Raw genomic sequence first — 20132 nt, 5'->3', positions numbered from 1 at the left:
TGTATCAGGCATCAGATTCATTTGGTTGTAGTGGTGAGGCTTACCTCACATTCAGATTCTCCACCCCAGTTCTCCTGCATCAAAATCATTGTGTAGGCCCTGTGAATCAGATTTTTTAAAAAGATACTCCATATGACTCTGCTGTTTTGTTTTGTTAAGAGATGTTCTCACTCAGTAATGTAGTCCATGCTGGAACTCACTATGTAGCCCAAACTGGCCTCTAACTCACAGAAACCATACTAACTCAGCCTCCTGTGTGCTGGGATTATAAATGTGCACCTCCAGGTCTAACTTGACTTGGGTTTAAGACACACTGATGGCAATCCGGAAAAGTCTACCATCTTTCAATTCATTATTATTTTTCATTCTTTCATGCATTTGTGCAGGCTCTTCTCTAGTTTAGAATTCCCTCTCTCCTTTCCAAAATTCTTTAAGGTTTTGTGGAATGCATTTTTTGATATCTATGATTAAAAGTTAAATGACAAATAAGTATTAAAATTACATTGCAATGCATAGAAATGCAAGTGTGTAGTAATAATTATTTACTGTCCACCAAACAAGAAATAGTTTAGTTTCATTGTTATGCTGCTGACAAATTTCTTCACACATGTGCTCCCTCAGTAAGATGGGAGCTCCTTTAGGATAACCCTTAGAGCAATGCTACTCCTACTCATCTGTTTATTCCCTCAGTATGCTGGTTAATTGAGAGATTAATAAGTTAAGTGGAAGTGAAAGTCTGGATTTCCTATTACAATGTGTTGAGTGGAAGTGACTGCCGAAGACAGCACAGCAGAATAGATAAATCCTTATGACCTTAGAGTCACAAAGTTCTGGAGTTCAATCGAAGTTGCCTATGATATGTGCAGTGCTTGTCCATTGCTTATTTTTTTCTACTTCCTTGTGGATAATATTAGGTAAATAATACTAGTCATCTTATAAGACTGTTGTGAGGATAAATGAAATGATGTGTATAAAACCTTTAGTATAGTACTTGTCAACATAATACAGGTTCAATAAATAGTAGCTGTTATGTCAATAATTACTAAGCAGACTTTTAATGTTGATACATCTTCAGGGACCATGCCGCTTGTAGGACTATTTGCCTCTGTAGTAAATAGCTCTAGGCTGTGTATGAAGATTTTTAAAAATAATTTTACTGTCAGCTATTTGTTTTACTGCAGGCTGTCACTAACTGTGTCTTCAATCTGCTCCCTATGTGGTGAGGTGAAAGAATAAATCTTTGGATTTATGTATCCATTTATTCAATAAAGATATTTTTGTTTAAAAATTTTGAATAACCAGATCTAAAATCCAAATAAGTGAAGTATTTTACTTTTATCTCAAGTGTCATCTAACTGATTTACTTACATATTTACAGCAAGCTTGCAGCAACATGCTCATAATTTGTGATACATTCTTTCTTCATATTTTAGAAACTTTCTATAAAATTATTTTTCTGAGAGTATAAAGCTACATTTGTAATTTTTCCTTGTGAGAATAATTCTTTCCATCAAAGTACTTATTTTTAGTTTATGAAGGACATGAAAAATCCACATCATATGAAGTCCATTCTGAGAAGAAAAGAGAAAAGCTAAATTGACCCTTATGTAATTCCAAGTGACAAAACCATCTAACAAACTTTATCTTTCATGGAAACATAGAAATAAAGCAAGTAGAAAAATGTTTTTCCTATAAAATGTTGTGACCAAACTATACTTTAGCTGAGATATTTCAGTACAAATGAATTAAAATCAGGATAACTCATGTTTCTTTCTTTTTTTTTTTTTTTTGTAACAGTGATCAAACTCGGGTCCTGGAGCCTTCAAGGCAGGCTGCAGAACCTCTGAGCTAAATCCCCAGCCCTCTATTTTCTTATTACATTGGGAACTTTGAGTTTCCCTATTCTAGGTATTTATTAAGCATATAATAGGTTATTACGATATATATATATAATCCTACCCCAGTGTTCTGTACACTTTGATAACAGTAAAACGTACAAGACTGAAGGAGGGGGAGTTATAGAGCTATTTTTTTCATCACTTTTTTCCCAAATATTCCCCAGATATCCTCATACTTTTATTCATTGCTATGAGTGTTAATATATATTTGTCAAAATATTTCAATTGGAAATGTAGAATTCAATTGGAAAACATATATAGTTTTGAAAGACAACAAATTTACAATATTGAGTACTTTTATTCATAATGTATGTGTTTCAATGTATTTCTCTACTAGTATATGCTGCTCTACAATTATGTAGCTTTACAAAGAATGAAGTTATCAACTATTTGAACTCTGTATTTCACTTAAAACTAATATTCTTGAATATCTAGGCATATAACTCAAACGTTAACAAAAATAACTATATCTTTTTTGTACATATTTGTTTTTATGATCTCAATTTCTTCATTTGTAAATAGAGATAAAAATAGTACTTATGGTTAGGAATGTGAAAATTAAAGAAGATAAATAACATAAAATAGGAAACATCATTGTTCTACATATGGCATCTATAAACATTGCTACTGTTACTCTTGTTATTGTTTTGTTTTTTTGTTACCAGGGATTGAACTCAGGACTTTGCACTCAGTAGTGCCACTGAGCTACATCCCCAGCCCTGTTGTTATTGTTGATATTACTGTTCAGGGGATGGAATTTGCAGAACAACACTGAAACTCTTTTGAGAGTCTTTACAATAGATACATTTTATCATGTTAAAAATGTATGCCTTATATTTGAATATATTGCTCTCTATATATCTATATATAAAGTTTTTCAAATAAGAGAAACCACATGATATTTAAGCTTGTATGTCTGACTTATTTCACTTTCATGTACCCTTGACTTATGAACTCAATTTGTTCATGAGGACTGGTTATAACACAAGTTGGTTTTAAGTCAAGACAATTTCTTCCATAAGAAATAATGGAAATATCCATAATGCATTCTCAGCCTCCCAAAATACTTCTTAACTAATATTTTAAAAATAAAAATGTTTGTATAAATGTGTAATTTATCAGAAACATGAAGAATGTCCCTAGTATATTCACCAAAACATTATAAAATGTGCCTAGTTTACAGAAACAATAATTTCATACTATACTCACCAATCAGGTTGACATCTTCAGTTTGCAGGAAGGGAAGATGAAATGGAAGGTGGTTACTCTTTGGAAGGAGCATCCTCTTCCATAAGAGCATCAGGAATCTGGTTCTCTGGTGTCCTTTCTCCCTTTAGGAGAAACTGTAACCCACTAAAAAACTGGTCTAAGGTTGTAGTTTCTGTCTTTTCTTTAACACTATTCTGAAGGATGACATGATATTGTCAGTAAGCAAGTGAATGCAGTGATTGGCTTTGTCTCTGTCTCGGTGGTTCTTCTTTAGAAATGTTTATAGCTCTGTCCATCTTTTCAAGATTTCTTTATTTTTTTCAGAAGAAAAAAAATTGCTGCACTGATTGCTGATATTCCCTTTCCTCATCAGAAAGATCTTCAGCTGTCGTTCTGTGTTACTTAACCAGAAGTTGCTGCAGTTTCTCTGTAGACAATTCCTCTGAGTGTTCCTCTACCAGTTCCTCAACATCACCACTGTCTAATTACAAGCCTATAGACTATATTATACTGACAATGGCATCAACCACAGGGTCAGTTGAAGGCTTAGGGTTATCGACACAGACTTTAGTTTCTCTCTTGTACAATTTTACGTCTCATTCTCATTGAGAAAGATCTCAGTGTTCTAGAAAGATCTAAGGATTTCTCAATTAACCACAAATAGGAAAGGTTTTTGCAATGTTCTTTCCAGAAATCTTTAAGGGTTAAATCTGTATGTGAGAGCATCTGGAAGCATTTCAGGAACAGTTCCTTGTTGTATAGCTTCTTCAAGTTAGCTATAACCTGTTGGTCCACAGGCTGCAGTAAAGGAGTTTTATTAGGTGGGAGGAAATTTACTGAGAGCCATGAGAATTCTTCAGCCAATTCTTCTTCCAAACCTCATGAGTGAGCAGGAGCATTGTCCACGATGAGGAAAGCCTTGAATGGCAAATCTTTGTACTCTAGTTATTTCTTTTTCTTTTATTTTTTTTTTAATCTTGTTGAGGTTAGAGATACTTTTTAAGTATACAGTATACTTACATTTATCAATGGGATCTTGTACCTTTGCATGATAGATGTTGGTTCTCATTTTTCCCCCACACCCCTGTCCTCCCTTCACCCACTACACCTCCCACATTTAAAAAAATTTGTTTTCATGTTTTTCCTTTTCTCATATTTTTTCTTTTCCCTTATTTCCTTTCCCCTTCCCTTTCTACTTCCCCCTACGACTTTAGCCCTTTACTTCCTATTTCATATAATCAGTTATAGAACTTGGATCTTATTTACACTTTTAGTTTTTCACACCAGAGAAACTATTTTGTTCTTACAAATGCGTGTCTTAATTATTTCACTTAAGAGTATGGCCTTAATATTCATACATTTTCCTATGAATTACCAGTTTCTCATGCTTTGTGGCTCAGTATACTCCATTTTATAGAAAACCACATCGTCTTTATCCAGTCCCCAACTGGAGGGCAGGTGGGCTCTTTCCAAGTTTTAGCTATTACAAACTGTGCTGCTATAAACATAGGTGTGCATATATAACTGTGATATGATTCTTTTATTGCTTTTGGAAAGATACTCAGCAGAGCAATAGCTGGGTTTAATGGAACCTCTAGTCCTACTTCTGTGAGGTATTTGCATACTGATTTCCACAGTGGTTGCACCAGTCTGCATTCCCACCAATAATGGAGAAGGGTTCCTTTCTCCCCACAGCCCTGTCAACATTAGTTATTGGTTGATTTCTTGATAGCAGCCATTCTTTCTGGGGTTAGTTGGAAGCTCAGCATTGTTTTTATCTGCATCTCTCGAATGACCAATTATGTTAAACAATTTTTCATATATTTATTTGCTGCTTTTACTTCTTTGTCTGAGAAATATCTGTTCATTTCAGGTGTCCATATTTGAATTGGGACCTTATATTTGGGGAGGGCAGATATTTTTGAGTTCTTTATATATTCTAGATAAGATTCCTTTGTCTGAGGAGAAGCTGGTAAATTTTTTCCCACATTGCAGGTTGTCTCTTAGCTCTGTTGATAGTTTCTTTTGCAGTGCAGAAGCTTTTTGAGAAGGTGAGATCCCACTTGTTGATTCTTTGTTCTAATTCCTGTGCTATTGAGTATTTGTTCATAAAATCTTTTACTATGCCAATGTCTTCAAGAGTTCTGCCTAACTTATCTTCCATCAAGTTTCTTTTTTTATTTTTAGATCTTTAATCCAGTTGTACTTTAGTTTAGTGCATGGTGGAAGATAAGGGACTAGTTTTGATCTTTGGCTTGTTGAAATCCAGTTTTTCCAACACCATTTATTAAAGAGGCTATCTTTCCTCCACTAAGGATGGTTGGCTCCTTTAACAAAGTTGAGGTAGCTGAGTACATCTGGAGTTGTTTATGTATCTTCTAATCTATTCCACTGATCCTCAGGTCTTTTTCTCTGCCAATTCCATGCTGTTTTTATCACAGTGGCTTTGTAGTAGTTTCAAGTTGGGGATTGTGACATCCCCTGTCATGTCTCTGTTACCTAGAATGGCTTTCGCTATTCTAGGTCTCTTCTGGTTCCAAATGAATTTTTGGATTATTTTCTCTAATTTTGTGAAATATACTGTTGGAATTTCAATCAGGATTACATTGAATCTGTATTATAATTTTTGTAGTATAGCAGTTTTCACTATGTTGATACTTCCTACCCAGGAACACAGGATATATTTCCATTTTCTTATATCCTTCTCTATCTCTTTTTTCAGAGTGCTGTAGGAGTTGTAGAGTTCTTTTGCTTCTTTCATTAGGTTGATTCCTAGATACTTCAGTTTTTGGATACCATTGTGAAAGGAATTGTTTCCCCAATTTCTCTCTCAATGAGACTATTTGTGTGCAAGGAGGCTATTGATTTTTGAATTTTGACTTTGTATCCAGCTACTCTGCTGAAAGTGTCACAGAAGTCTAGAAACCTTTTGGCCAAGTTTTTTAGGTTTTTCTATGTAGAGTATCACATCTTCTGCAAATAATGACAGTTTAACTTCTTCCTTTCCTATCTTTATTGCTTTAATTTCTTTCTCTTGTCTAATTGCTGTGGCTAATGTTTCCAGAACTATATTGAACAAGAATGCTGACAGTATCCTTGTCTTGTTCCTGTTTTTAATGTGAAGATTTTCAGTTCTTGGCTATTTAACATGATGTTAGCTGTTGGTTTTTCATAAATAGCCTTTATCAAGTTGAGAAAAAGACTATCTATTTCAATTTTCTGCATGGTTTTTATCATGAATTGGTGTTGAATTTTGTCAAATGCTTTTTCTGCATCTATTGAAATGATCATATGGTTTTTATCCTTGACTATGTTAATATAGTGCATTACATTGATTGATTTGTATATGTTGAACCATCCTTGCATCACTGGAATAAATCCAACTTGGTCAGGGAGTATGATCTTCTTGATGACACTGTGTATTCTGATTGCCAGTATCTTATTAAGGGTTTTTGCATCCATGTTCATTAAGGAGATTGATGTGTAGTTTTCTTTTTTGGTTGGGTCTTTCCCTGGATTTAGAATCAAAGAAACACTTATTTCCAGGAATGAATTTGGAAGTATCACTTCCCTTTCAATTTCATTGAAAGTTTAAAGAGTAGTGGTAGTAGTTCTTCTCTAAATTTCTTGTAGATTTCAGCAGTGAATCCATCAGGACATGGGCTTTTCTTCATTGGTAAACTTTTAATTACATTTTCTAATTCACTGATTGTAATTGGGGTGTTTAGCATTTTTTAATCTTCATTCAACTTTGGTAATTTATAAGTATCAAGAAAAGCATCTTCAATTATATAAAATTCACAAGCCAGTAAAGTATAAAGATATCATTGAAAAACAGTTCACTTATTCTGAAACACCCAACAGCAAAAAAACCCAGAATTGCAATCCTTTGCAGACATTTTTAGAAATTTGGATATGATATTACAGTTATTAATAATTCACAAACAATATACTATATGCTATATTTATATTAAATACTGGGTAATCAGTCCTGTAAGTTTGATGGTTGTAATGCATTAGCCAATGAGATCACAATGATATCAAGGTAATTGAATGCTGGTGTTATCACAATAGTGCTTATTTTTGCAATGACTGTTACCAATTCATGCTTTAACAGTGGTAAAACACATTCCAATTATCATCTATGAAGTGAATCAAAGGTCTCCAGCTTTTCTGTGATTTGCCCATTATAATATATTCTATGATTCATGATAAAATGTGCAGCAATACACTGCAGTGTGATATGATTTATTGGCTGAATCAAGTTTTTAGCTATTTCCTTCTCAGCAAGTTACTAGCAGTTTGTATGTGCAAGTTTGTAGCATCAAAATGAGCACCTGGTTTGATAAGGAGATTCATGATGTCTGGATAGTTGTTCAAAGCAACGATATGTAGGGGATTATTGTCATCAGAGTCTCTGATGTTCATATCAGCACCCCATTCTATCAATATTGCAGTAACTTGCAGAAATGGAAATATGCAAACCGGGTACTTCCCTACACATGGACTATTCTTGTCCACAGTGAGATGAAGTAGGCTGAAATTATTCTTTCCTTTTGTAGGCAATTTAAGAAACTTGTAGATAGTTTGATTTTTGAAATGGTCCTGTTCTAGAGTATAGGAATTTTTTCTAACAAGCAGATTAAATGCAAAATTACAGAATGAGCCTTATTTAACTGTAATGGGTCATCTAGACACTGAGTCTGTTTGATAGCTCACTCAATTTTAAGCACACTTTTGCACAGAATACCCATAAATTCATCAAATGTAACAGTAGTACCCAGCAGACCTTTGGTCCTGTAGCATAAAGGAGAACAGTTCTGCAAAAGATAATAAGCTGCTGGCAGTCATTGGGCTTAAATGGTCCAAATTATTCTGCTGCATATCCAAAGCATACTTCCATAAGTTGATGAAATTGTTTGAAATTTCCAGAGTCTGCATAGACAGCTCCATGATATCTAATATAGTAAGAAGGATCTGGATGAAAAGGACCAAGAATACATTATCTAAGTAATAGTGCCTGCTTTCTCATTTCATCTGGATCATCAATAAGACCTTCTATCTCTTCTGCACTATTTACCTCCTTGGCATAATCATAAGCCATTATTAATGTCTGTGGTACTGGTTTACTTATTATATTAGTCCTATCACTGTACCTCATGTTCATTGACTTTTTCCACTATTTCAAGACCACAAGCAGATTTCTCTTTCTGTCTACAAATGTGGCCCCTAGAAGATCCAGAGCATTGATACATTCTGTATTGCTGGTCTGTGCATGGTGTGTTAAAAAATCCACAAAGTTTGTGTGACCAGGCACACTTGCTGAGAGAAGGGGAGTCATGTCATAACCATCCTTTTCCATTTTGACAAATACATAAGAAGCATCTTCATGGTGTCCAATTGCCAGATTCTGCACAATCATGCAATACTGTTTTACCCAGAAGGAATCTTTGAAACTCTTTATACTCTGGTTACTGCTTCGCAGGAATTCAAGCTTTAACACTCTTTCTGTTAACATCTGTCCCCTTTTCAAGTAAATACTGAGCAATCTTTTTATGTCCTTTGTAACACCAAATCATCAAGCACATATGCCCGTGCCAGTTTGACACTTCCAAATCAGCTTTGTGTTCTACAAGGTACTTCACAATTTCCAAATGGCCATCGAAACATGATGCTGGAAGAGGAGTTGAATTGGTCAAAGCAATGTTGACAGATGTTCCATGATTTAACAGACTGGACCACATTCAGATGTCCCGCTACAGAAGCATCCCATAAAGAGGGAGCCCCCTCAATGGTTTCACCATCAAAGTTGACTGAGCCCCCAACTTCTATGGAGGCACTGCCCTGCTCAAGGAGGAATTCCACCATGTTGAGGTGCCCATACCTGTCAGCCATCAAGAGTGGAGTAGCCTCATTTGTTTTTTCAGAGGTCAAGGAGTAAACTTCCTCTTTGGATTTGCTTGCCAACAACTTAGTAAGAAGCCGGAGTTTGCCATCCCACACTGTGTTAAACACTGCTGTCTGTAGATCCATTTATGTCCAGTTGAGAAGCTGTGCTTTATTTATCCTTCAAATCAAAGCTCCAGCTTAACTCTATTGATGCAGGCAAGTCACTGAACCCCAGAAACGATGTAAAACCACAGGGATGTGTTTGTTCCTATTGCCTTCCAACATCTGACAACCAGAATGCCAAACTTCCAGGGGACGGTGCTTCCCGCTGCCACAGGCAGCAGGGCTCTTCAGTCTGGTGAGATGAAAGCCACTGTTTCTGCCACCTAGCTGCCCCACTCTGCCCATGGCCACTGGGTCCCTCCATGCCCCGTGCCCCATTGAAATGGTAGATTTTGACATATTTTACATTCGAGTAAGATTGGTCACAGGAACACCACTCTCATATTTCCTTCTTCTTTTCAATTGTGATTGCTTTCTTTACTTTCCCTTCCTTCCTTAGCATCTTTTCTAACTTTTTTGAGACAAAACTGGTAGCAGTAATCCTAGTGATTGTTTAAGGCACTGACCAAAATCACATACATCTAGGTTCAAACTGATACTTACATATGATTACATATGCTTTTTTGGCATTATGAGTCTTTGTTTACAACCACACAAGTGGCTGACATTTGAGTCATAACTCAAGATTTTGGTTGTAAGTTAAATCTAAAATTCTGGTCATAACCCTATTGTTTGTATGTGAGACCAGTCAAAACTCATGGATGCACTATAACATTATGTTCTCAAGGTGCATTCTTGAGAACTCCTTGTTTGTCCTTTATATAGTAGTACTCCATTTCCTTATCCATTTGTCTGTTAATGGTACATGCATGCCATTTCCAAGTTCTGGCTATTCTAAATTGTGCTACTACCAACATGTGTATGTATGTATCACTGGAACATATTGATTTTAACTCTTTTGGGATAGCTTGTTTAAATGAAATTTCTATTTTTATTTTTTGTGGAATCTCCAGACTGAGTTCCATAGTAGTTGTGCTAGTTTACATTCCCAGAAAAAGTGTAGATGAGTTCCTTTTCTGCTATATTCTCACCAGTGTTAAATATTTTGATGACAGCTATTCTTTCTGGGGTAAGATATTACCTCAATGTAGTTTTAATTTGGATTTATTTGATGGCCAGCGATGTTACACAATTTTTCCAGTATTCTTTGGACATTTGCACTTCTTCTGAGAAGTGTCTATTCATTTTGATTGCTCATTTTTGATTGGATCTTTTACTTTGGAGAGTCTATTTATTCAGATCAAAATAGAAGAGAGATAATACATGGTAGACAGAAGTTAAAATAATTCCCCAAATTGCCTATTCCATTGTTTCAAATATATTAATATATATGCTAATTTGTTTCATTTATAGTACTAGCTTTCCTTGGTTCATCAAAAACAAAATTTTATACTATTATCAGCTTATTTCTTCTTTGTAAGAAAATTTTTTTATGTCTCATACTCTGAGTAACTACTTTTAAGATTATAATACTATTAACTATTATCACTTAAGAACATGGGTGTCTTATTCTCTTATTGTTCTCTTATTTTGTTGTAAAATTTTGTTTTACTTTTTAATAAAATAAAAAGGATAAAACTGAATGTGTGCCACTACATATAAATTATTTGGAAATTTAAGGTTTTTAATTGGTCTTTAGTTATTAAAGACTTCCTGCTTTGGAGATACTTATCTGGTTTTCTTCACTTGCCTTTGTAATTTGAGTATTATATTAATAGACTTCCTAATGTTGAAATATCCTTGTCAACTATGCTTCCCTGGGATTGTCATGGTATGTTTTACTTTTAATATGCCCATAAATTTGTTTTATCATAATTTTAATTAGGATTCCTATGTATATTATCAGTGAGATTTATCTTTAGTTTTCTTTCTTTGAGCCATGTTTTTCAGATTTTAGTATTAAGGTTATAGTACCTTCAGAATATTATACCAGAAGCTGTTTACATTTTTCTATGCATGGGGATAGTTTGTGTAAATGATGAAATATTTATCTCTGGATCATTAAAAACGCTTTGATATACTTCCACAGAACAGTTCTACTTTTCTTTTGAGAAGTAAATCCTATAAAATCCTTTCTTGGCCTAAAATTTATCATAGTTCTTAGAGTAAACCAGAAAAAACTCTTTATATCCTGTTAGAATCCGTGTGATGTGACTATCCCTGCCCATATCTTTACCATCAGGTGTCACCCTGCTTTCCTATGCTCACTGTGAAAGAATCAGCGCAGTTCTTCCAACCTGTCATACGCCTGCCATAGAGTCTTTGCTTCTTGTCTTTCATCCAAATGCATTATGCACTTCTCCCTCAGGCTTTAGGTTTCCATAATTTGATCTTAATTTAAATGAAGCATCCTTAAGAAGTTACTCCCTGACCATTGTATTTAAAGGAAATTACTATGTACTTTTTCCTGTAGCATCCTATTTACTTCCTTTATAGAATTAATCATATTTTATGACTTTTTCTTAATTTAAATATTTATTCATATATTAAATACTTTCCTAATTAATGGTCTGTCTCCCTCCATTAGAGTTTAAGATCTACTTTTTGCATACAGTTATATTTTTCTCATCATAAATCTCTCATAAAAAAACTTTTTACCACTTGTATTTAATTTTACAAACCAAGTTGATCATGTTTTGGGGGCTCCATATTGCATTCTATTTTGTGAGTCCTGGTAGCCCTGTGATGGGAACAATAGCCTTTGCTTGACTTGTTATGTTAACTTCAGTGATAAGTGCACTGGAATATGGACTCAGCATTTGTTTTTAAGATGGGTGTTTGTTTAGTGCATTTTTCTTGCACTTACATACCTTATCGTAATAAATGACAACATTTTTAGGCACATAGCTCTTGGCGCAGGATGTTTCTTTGTCAGAGCTCTGCGTATGTTGCATGATTTTAATATGTATTTTGAATGTATCAGAAAACATTTGTGAACTCTGCAATGTCTAATTTATTCCTATATCGAAAACTTAGCCCCTACCTGAGCACAACTGCAAGTCAGTATGATAATTTAAATTTTTGTTAATACATTCAAATCAAATACCAGAGTGTATGTAGTAATAGTGAACCCTAAGGATTTTGGACCCTGATATTTATGAAGCTAAAATTTTTGTCAATGATTGTACTTTCTATTATAATATCTATTGATGCTATTCTTTAGAAACATCAATTACATGTAATTGAATATATATATTTGGCACTGGGGATTGAAATTGGGACCTTGTGCTTGCAAGGCAAGCAGCAGAATCATTGAGCTAAATCTCTGGCTCCTTTAATCCATATTTTTTATTGTTACTGCCTATCATTTCAGATCTGCTATTTTTATCAATTTGCCCCCACTCTTATTTTCCTCAGTGACAATACTCCTCTATTTTGTTGTCAGATATATATTTTTCATGATTTACTCTTTTGGTTACTTTGAAATCATTTTTCTACAAGATTCCTTTTTATCTCATCCAGATGTCTTTGCATCACACCCTGTTATCTTTTATTTATGTTTCTTTATTCTTATTTCCAAAACATCATGTCGTGTTGAATTTTATCTCAAATGTTAAGAAGTTATAATTTTTTCTGCTTCCTAGAGCAAAATAAATCACAGTTTGTTCCTCCACTAACCCTTCAAATACATCATCTTTCCTTTGTTTTGCCATATCCTTTCACAGACTCTATATTACTTATTTATACATCTTTCTTCTCTTGCATCTAGCACAGTTTTAGTTTGCCCCAGTGTTGTGAAGGTTATGAGGCATTCCTTGGTATTTTTCAATTTGGATGTACATAGAATCTTATTTTCAAAATAATGTCATATCCTTATTTCCTAACTCAACTGACAATTGTTTAGCATGTTTTCATCTCTCTAATCCAGTATTTCTCAACATTGGCACTATTAACACTTTGCACTTTGTACCTTCTGTGTTTTGAGAAGGCTTTCTGTATGGTATAGGATGTTTAACATTATCATTGACCTTTATCCAGTAGGTGCTAGTAGTACTTCTCTTGGTTTCCAGGTATGATGACAAAGGATGTCTCCCCATATTGCCTATATTATCTAGGGGACAAAATTTTCCTTGGTTTCTCATTGTGAAAAATTTGTCTAAGCAGACTTGTTAGACTGCTGTGGAATTACCAATTCAGTTTTCTTTCTATTCTTGTTTCTGTAACAATCAAAAGTGAAAAATTATAAGGTCCAGCATTTGGTATTGTCAGTTTTTTCCTTTATCTTCTTCCAATGACATCCTTTTACTTAATGGTACTCTTTACATTGTGGTTGTGATTAAGTGTCATTGTGCAGTTTATCCTTTACATAAAGCCTTTGACTTAGTAGGGGTTATAACACAACATATAGGTATTTTTCCAAGGCATACTTGTATGTGAGGCTATCTCGGTCATACAAGCCTCTTTTTCTAATTTAAACTAAACTGATGGTCTTATGTATATTCTTTACAGAAGGTGAAATATGTCTGTCAATTCCTTTCTTATGTAGCACTCTCTGCCACACTGTTTTCTTGAATTATAGACCCTGCATGAATTAAAAAAGTAAGAACTGATAGAAGGGCATGATGGCTCTGTGGTGATCTAAAAAGATATTTGAACTCTACTTTCTGTTTTTAAAACGTAGGAAAAATTATTATTGAATAGAAATAGGGAATAAGAATAGCTCCTCGGATAGGAAGTGTTTCTAATGGATTGCCAGTGAGCCCACTTCTCAGTGTAGTTTTATAGAGCAAAGTTATGAGGGGCGGGTACAATGTAGGTTAAAAAAACTATAAGAAAAAACTATAATCAATGAATAAAATTACAAGTATAGCTGCTTAGGTAATATTGAACCAATAGTAAAAAGGCTATATGGATGACATCACTAACTTTGGCCAATAATCTGTAGTCTTTGTATTCTTAGTCTTAGTCTTAGTTATAGTGGTTTTAGTTTTAGTGGATGGAAGAGGATGGTACACCCCCAATGATAAAATGGTCTATCTATACAGTAAAGCCCTAAAGAATGGTGCCAATAATCTCAAGCTTCTGTTCATCCCTTAGGGAAGTATGTGAATCTGGCATTGTGGCTTTAACCTTCTTCAGATGCACCTCCAACCACACCTTTGATGTGCTCTCATCCTCTGCAATGACTTCATGGGCCCAGCCACTTGTACTTTCCGTGTTCTGTTCCTGGAGCAAGGCAGTACAGGAAAGAGGACAACTCTCTATAGTTCTTGAAAGACAATAGGTATAATTCATTTTATCGTGCAAACCACATGCCAGCTTCCAATTGTGATTACCAATTTCATCCTATGCATCATACAATTAGAGAAAAAAATCACTCCTAGTTGTGTCAATTACCTTCTTGTCAGTCATATTTTTATCATTAATATGGGTTTTTGGTTTGATTTATGTTCTCCTAGGTATTATTGTTAGGAAATACGAGAGTGTGAAACAGGAACTGGGGCCAAAAACATTTTAAACCTAGGGTTCTGAGTCATCTTTTCAACTTGGAAGAGAGTCAAACTTACAATCAAATGTATACTTTTATAGTATTACTCTGTGGTGAGGAAGATGAAAAGATGAGGTTACAATCCCTGTTTTAAGGAATTTATAATCTCATAATGTCAAGTTAAATACACAAGGGAAAGTAAAAAGACAAAGTGAGATAAATGTCATAAAAGAATTACAGGTGCAGTGCTCCAAGGGTTTAAAGGAGGAACAATCTTTTTCCATCTAAAAGATCAGGAAATGTTATAAGAGATGACACTTGACCTGCATTTTAAAAGATGAATAGTAGCTCCTCAAAAGGAAAGTGCACATTACAGGCAGGGCTAACTGAATGGCAACAAGTAGAGTGCATCAGACCCCACCTTTTCCATTCTTTCCTAGCTGTAAGCAGTGAAAGATTTTAGCCTGCAACGTACAGTGGCCTATTTGTAAAGCCAAATGGATCAAATCACCTAGGTATTTATGATCATATTTATTATTCAGTTGAATCTTTACAAGCCAGGTATATATTGGCCTAGAACAACTATGACACTATAGAGTATCTAAGCTGCAGCCCACCTTCAATTACTTTTAGGCATATCAGATCCATACAACGTGAGTTGTTTCTTAGTTTAGTCACAGAACTCCTTCTGAAACTCCTATCTAGGCCAATTGCAGGAATTCCAGATTGTTTATCCCTTGTTAGTTTGCTTTTGTTTGAGGCTAGGTCTTAATACACTTCTTAATGTACACTAAGATTATTCTCCTATTGGATAAATTTGGACAAATATGATAGTACCATCTCATCTGGTTCTAAGCATCATTAGTACTTAAAAGTCTTGCTGCTATGACAAAACCACATGCCTATCTCCCTGGATGGTTACACAAACCTACGTTAAATCTACTTTTACTACATCTTTTTACTACTACTTTTATGCAGTAAACCACCTTAATTCTTTCTGCACTTCTCTTGTAATAAGTCTGTGAATATGGCTAAAACCTTTAGTTTCATGATTCCTATCTAAACTTTGCTGACAGAAATTATCCTGATAAAATATAGGAAGAGAGAAAGCATCTTCTCTGAGTGTTGACTGAGGAAGAAAAATCAATTTTTTTTCTTGAAGACTTTGTGATATAATGTATAAATTTACCTCATATTATTCAAGAAAGCAACTCTAAATTGTTAGGAAAAGATTTGATAATTGATATTAAACCAAAATTTGTTTACTTTTAATATATTTTAGGCTAAATTTCATGAATATATTATTGTTGACATTTTCAAACTTATGCAAAATTTGAGAAGATAATTTAATGTACTCAATACAAATTTCAACAATTATCAATTTATGATCAAGCTTGTTTCATCTATTCTCCAGTTGCTAACTCAGAGATATTTTAAAGAAAATTGTATGTACATTATTATTTTATTTGAAAATATTTTGAGATATATCTCAGAAATTTAAGGAATTTTTAAATATTATTCTAAAATAAATGAAAATAATTCCTTAATATCTTCAAATGTTTTTTGGTACAGGAGATTGAACTCAGGATCTTGTGTTTGTGAGGCAGGTGGTGGAACTACTGAGCTAAATCTCCGGCCCTCTCAGTGGTTAACTCTCACAGTTTGTTTAAAGTAGAATCTAAATAACATCCATCCATGAATTACAATTAATGAATTTATCTCTTAAGTCTCCCTTAATCAGTATCTTCTTCCATGTCTGATTTTCTTTTAAAATTTTATTGAAAAAAATACTTTTTTTGTCTGTGGAACTTCTGACATTCTGGTTATATTGCTAGGATTCCCAGGATATCACTAACATGATAGCTTGTCCTTTGAGTTTCCTGGGTACATATACAAAGAGAAACTTCCCTTCATCTACTCTTCAGTTATCATGGAGATGTGGGTCATGCAAGAAAGATGATTATTTCTTCACAATAATGATTTTTAAGAATAGTGGGTTTGTTTCCTGGTATGTTCAAAAAGTAAGCAATAATTACTTTTATTATAATTAGAAAGTCATTAAAATCAATATAGATAATGTATTTAAACTTATTTTAATTGTTGTCCTTATTGGTGGTCATACGATCACATTTTAAGTTTATAGAGGGTGTGAGTAAAGTTGTATATATACTCTATTTACAATTTTCAAGTAGTTAGTAGAGTATTATTAATTTTAGTTACCATGATGCACACTAGACCTCCAGAATTTATTGAACTGAAATTTCACTTGACTAGCATTTCTCGCTTTTTTAGCCTCAGCCTCTGGCAACCACAATTCTACTTCTTTCTTCTATCTTTGAATAGAGGGTGTGAGTAAAGTTGTATATATACTCTATTTACAATTTTCAAGTAGTTAGTAGAGTATTATTAATTTTAGTTACCATGATGCACACTAGACCTCCAGAATTTATTGAACTGAAATTTCACTTGACTAGCATTTCTCGCTTTTTTAGCCTCAGCCTCTGGCAACCACAATTCTACTTCTTTCTTCTATCTTTGAAACTTTTAGGTTTCTATCAGTGGGAATATGTGGCTTTTGGTCTTTTGGTGCCTGGTTTATTTGAATTGCAAATGACTTCCATGTTCATTCACACAATGACATTATTAACACAATGACAGGATTCTCTCTCTCTCTCTCTCTCTCCCTCTCTCTCTTTCTCTCTTCCTTCTCACTGAGGCCCATCCCAGCTTATACTACTACTACTACTATTATTATTATTATTATTATTACTATTATTATTTGAAACTGGGCCTCACTAAGTCATATAGTTACCCAAGCTGGGCTTGAAATTATAATTTTTGAGTTTCAGCCTCCCAGAGTGCTAGGACTACTCCGGGTGATTTTCTACATTTTATACATGAATAAAATTCCATTGCATACATATGGTATATTTCTTCATCCTTATGACAAAACCCAAGATGTATTTGCTGGCATTCTTGTTTTATGAGGTAAAACAGTGTTACAGGATTTTTACATGCCCTGCAATCATGCTAAAATCAGCTGTTTCTCCAAAAGAGCTGTCATTCCTTCAAGTAGAAAGTTATATTTCAAACTTATCTTTTGGATACTGGTGGTGTTTAATTATATGGGGCTGGGTATTGTTCCTAAACCATTTTAATGTATGCAGGAAGAGAATATGTATAGTTTTGTTAATGTTAAGGATAAACACAATAGAAGTTTGTAATACTTTTTCTTCTTATTCTACATATCTTCATTGATTTTTCAAATGAATTTCCTTTTAAAACCCATTAAATTTTCAATTACTCTGGCATTTGTTTCCCCTTGTAATAATAATGCTAATACTCCTAACAATGATATGATAACATAAGAAAAACTTTAATAGATCCAGAAACCAACCATAAGTGTGCGTAGATCCCTGGAAGCAGCTGTGTGGATCAGAGTGGTGCAGCAGCAGGCAGATCCCAGCCAGGGCCCTGTCCCAATCACAGAAATGCAGGTACACATATAAAAGCCACAGCCCTGCCTATAAAAAGAGCTGTACAGGTGCACAAGCTATAGGCAGTGACCCACCATACCAACAGCCCAGCCAAGGGCCCATCTGGAAAAGACCTACACAGATGCACAAGCAATAGCCAGAGGCTTGCCCCAATGCTATTGATAAGTGTGTGTAGATACTAGCCAGAAGCCTGCACAGACAACAACAACTGGGGTACACAGGGCCCAGCCAAAGACCCTCCCAGACAACAGCTACATAGCCCCCAGCCTAGATACCATGCCAATTGTGCACAGGCCCCAGCCAGAATCCCATCCAGACAAAAGGTCAGCTCAGGGATCTAGAAAGTCAACATTCTAAACCCAGGAATTGGTGTACTGGTGAGCAAAAAGTTAACTCAACAAAGGAACAGCTGACTGCATGTTGAAATGAGAAGAAACATAAACAAGTCTCAAAATCAGACTTCCAGATCATCTAAGGGAACCCCAAATGGAAACAAGATGGAACAATCTGTTACTCAACCACCTGGACTCCCTGAACAGGCAAAGAAAGAGGATCTGGAAAAAATGAAATCAGAAATATTTTCTCAGATAACAGCAGGGATTGTACCTATAGTACAAAACATGATTAATAAATCTAGAGTGGGCACAGATTAAAAAAATAGAGGAGCTGAGAAACACGATGGAATTCCAACATGGGAAACAAATGTGATCCATAAAACAAATGCAAACAGATTTGAGGAAATAAAAAACTCCATTGAAAATTTATGGAGCAGAACAAGCCAATGCAAGGACAGAATTTCAGATATAGAAGATAGTATTGTAATTAGTGAACAGGAAAATAAAAATTTCTTAAAAATAGAAAGGGCTAATGAGAAATCAATCTAGCAGCTGCTAGATGATTTACAGAATAGTAATATAAGACTGATCAGAGTCAATGAAGAAACAGGAAAGAATGCAGATGACATAAAAAAAAAACTGTTAGCAGGAGTAATGGCAGAAAACTTCCCAAATAGGGGAAAAGATCTTGACATACCGATAAGTGAAGCTTATAAGACTCCAACTAGTTGTCATAAAAATAAAATGTACACATTTGCCTATAACCATTAAGATTTCAGAAAATCAACAGAAGAACAAAATTCTACAAGCAGTTAGAGGAAAAAAAATGAACATAAAGGTAAGGCCATTAGAATCACAACAGATTTCTCAATACAAACCCATAAGGCAAGAAAAACATGGAGTGGCATATTTCAAGCTCTAAAGGAAAACATCCTCCTACCCAGACTGATGTATTTTGCAAAACTATCTTTCAAAATTGATGGAGAAATAATATATTTTCATGACAGAGAGCACTTTAGGAACTTCATGAATACCAAGCCAGAACTGTAAAAAATTATAAACAATATCCTAGGAAAAGACAATGAGGATCACAATCCCAGGAAGCCTAGCAGAATGAATCAATCAAGCATGACAAGAAATTAAATGCAAAGGGGGAGAATCCAACAAAAATAAAAAGTCATGACAAGGATAATTCAATATATATCACTTATAACCATCAATATTAATGGTTTTAATTAGCCAATGAAAAGAAACAGACTGGAACAATGGGTTTAGAAGTAAAAATCCAAAAATATGCTGCATCCAAGAAACACATTGTATTAAAAACGTAAGTCATAGACTGAAAGCAAAAGGGTAGAGAATAATACTCCATTTCACAGGAATCCCAAAAAAGAAAAAAGCTGAAGTAGATATCCTATTTGCAGTTCAAGTGGATTTCAAAATAACACTGGTTAAGAGAGACAAAGAAGAATACTATATCCTTATAAATGGAACAGCCCAAGAGCAAGAAATGACAATAATAAATATATATTCACTAAATCATAGTGTGCACAACTATACAAAACAAATACTAACAGACATGAAAAATCATATACACACTAATACAATCATAGTGGGAGACATCAATAGCTCACTGTCACAAATAAATTGATCAACCAGATGAAATTAAATAATGAAATACTAGAACTCAATCAAATTTTTGAACAAATGAAGTTAACAGTTGCTTACAGTGTTCCACCCCACAAAATCAGAA

The 20132-nt window shown here is 34.4% G+C and overlaps 1 pseudogene; it reads right to left on the bottom strand.

Annotated features, from left to right (window-relative positions):
• Positions 1–7245: 7245 nt before the first annotated feature.
• Positions 7246–9140, bottom strand: LOC104852901 (annotated as a pseudogene).
• Between the last annotated feature and the right edge of the window lie 10992 nt (positions 9141–20132).

This window comes from Fukomys damarensis, unplaced genomic scaffold (assembly GCF_012274545.1).
Source record: "Fukomys damarensis isolate Sample0158 unplaced genomic scaffold, DMR_v1.0_HiC HiC_scaffold_39, whole genome shotgun sequence".
Lineage (NCBI taxonomy): Eukaryota > Metazoa > Chordata > Mammalia > Rodentia > Bathyergidae > Fukomys > Fukomys damarensis.
The sequence above is the reverse complement of the archived record's forward strand: the minus strand, read 5'-3'. Positions and strand labels throughout refer to the sequence as shown.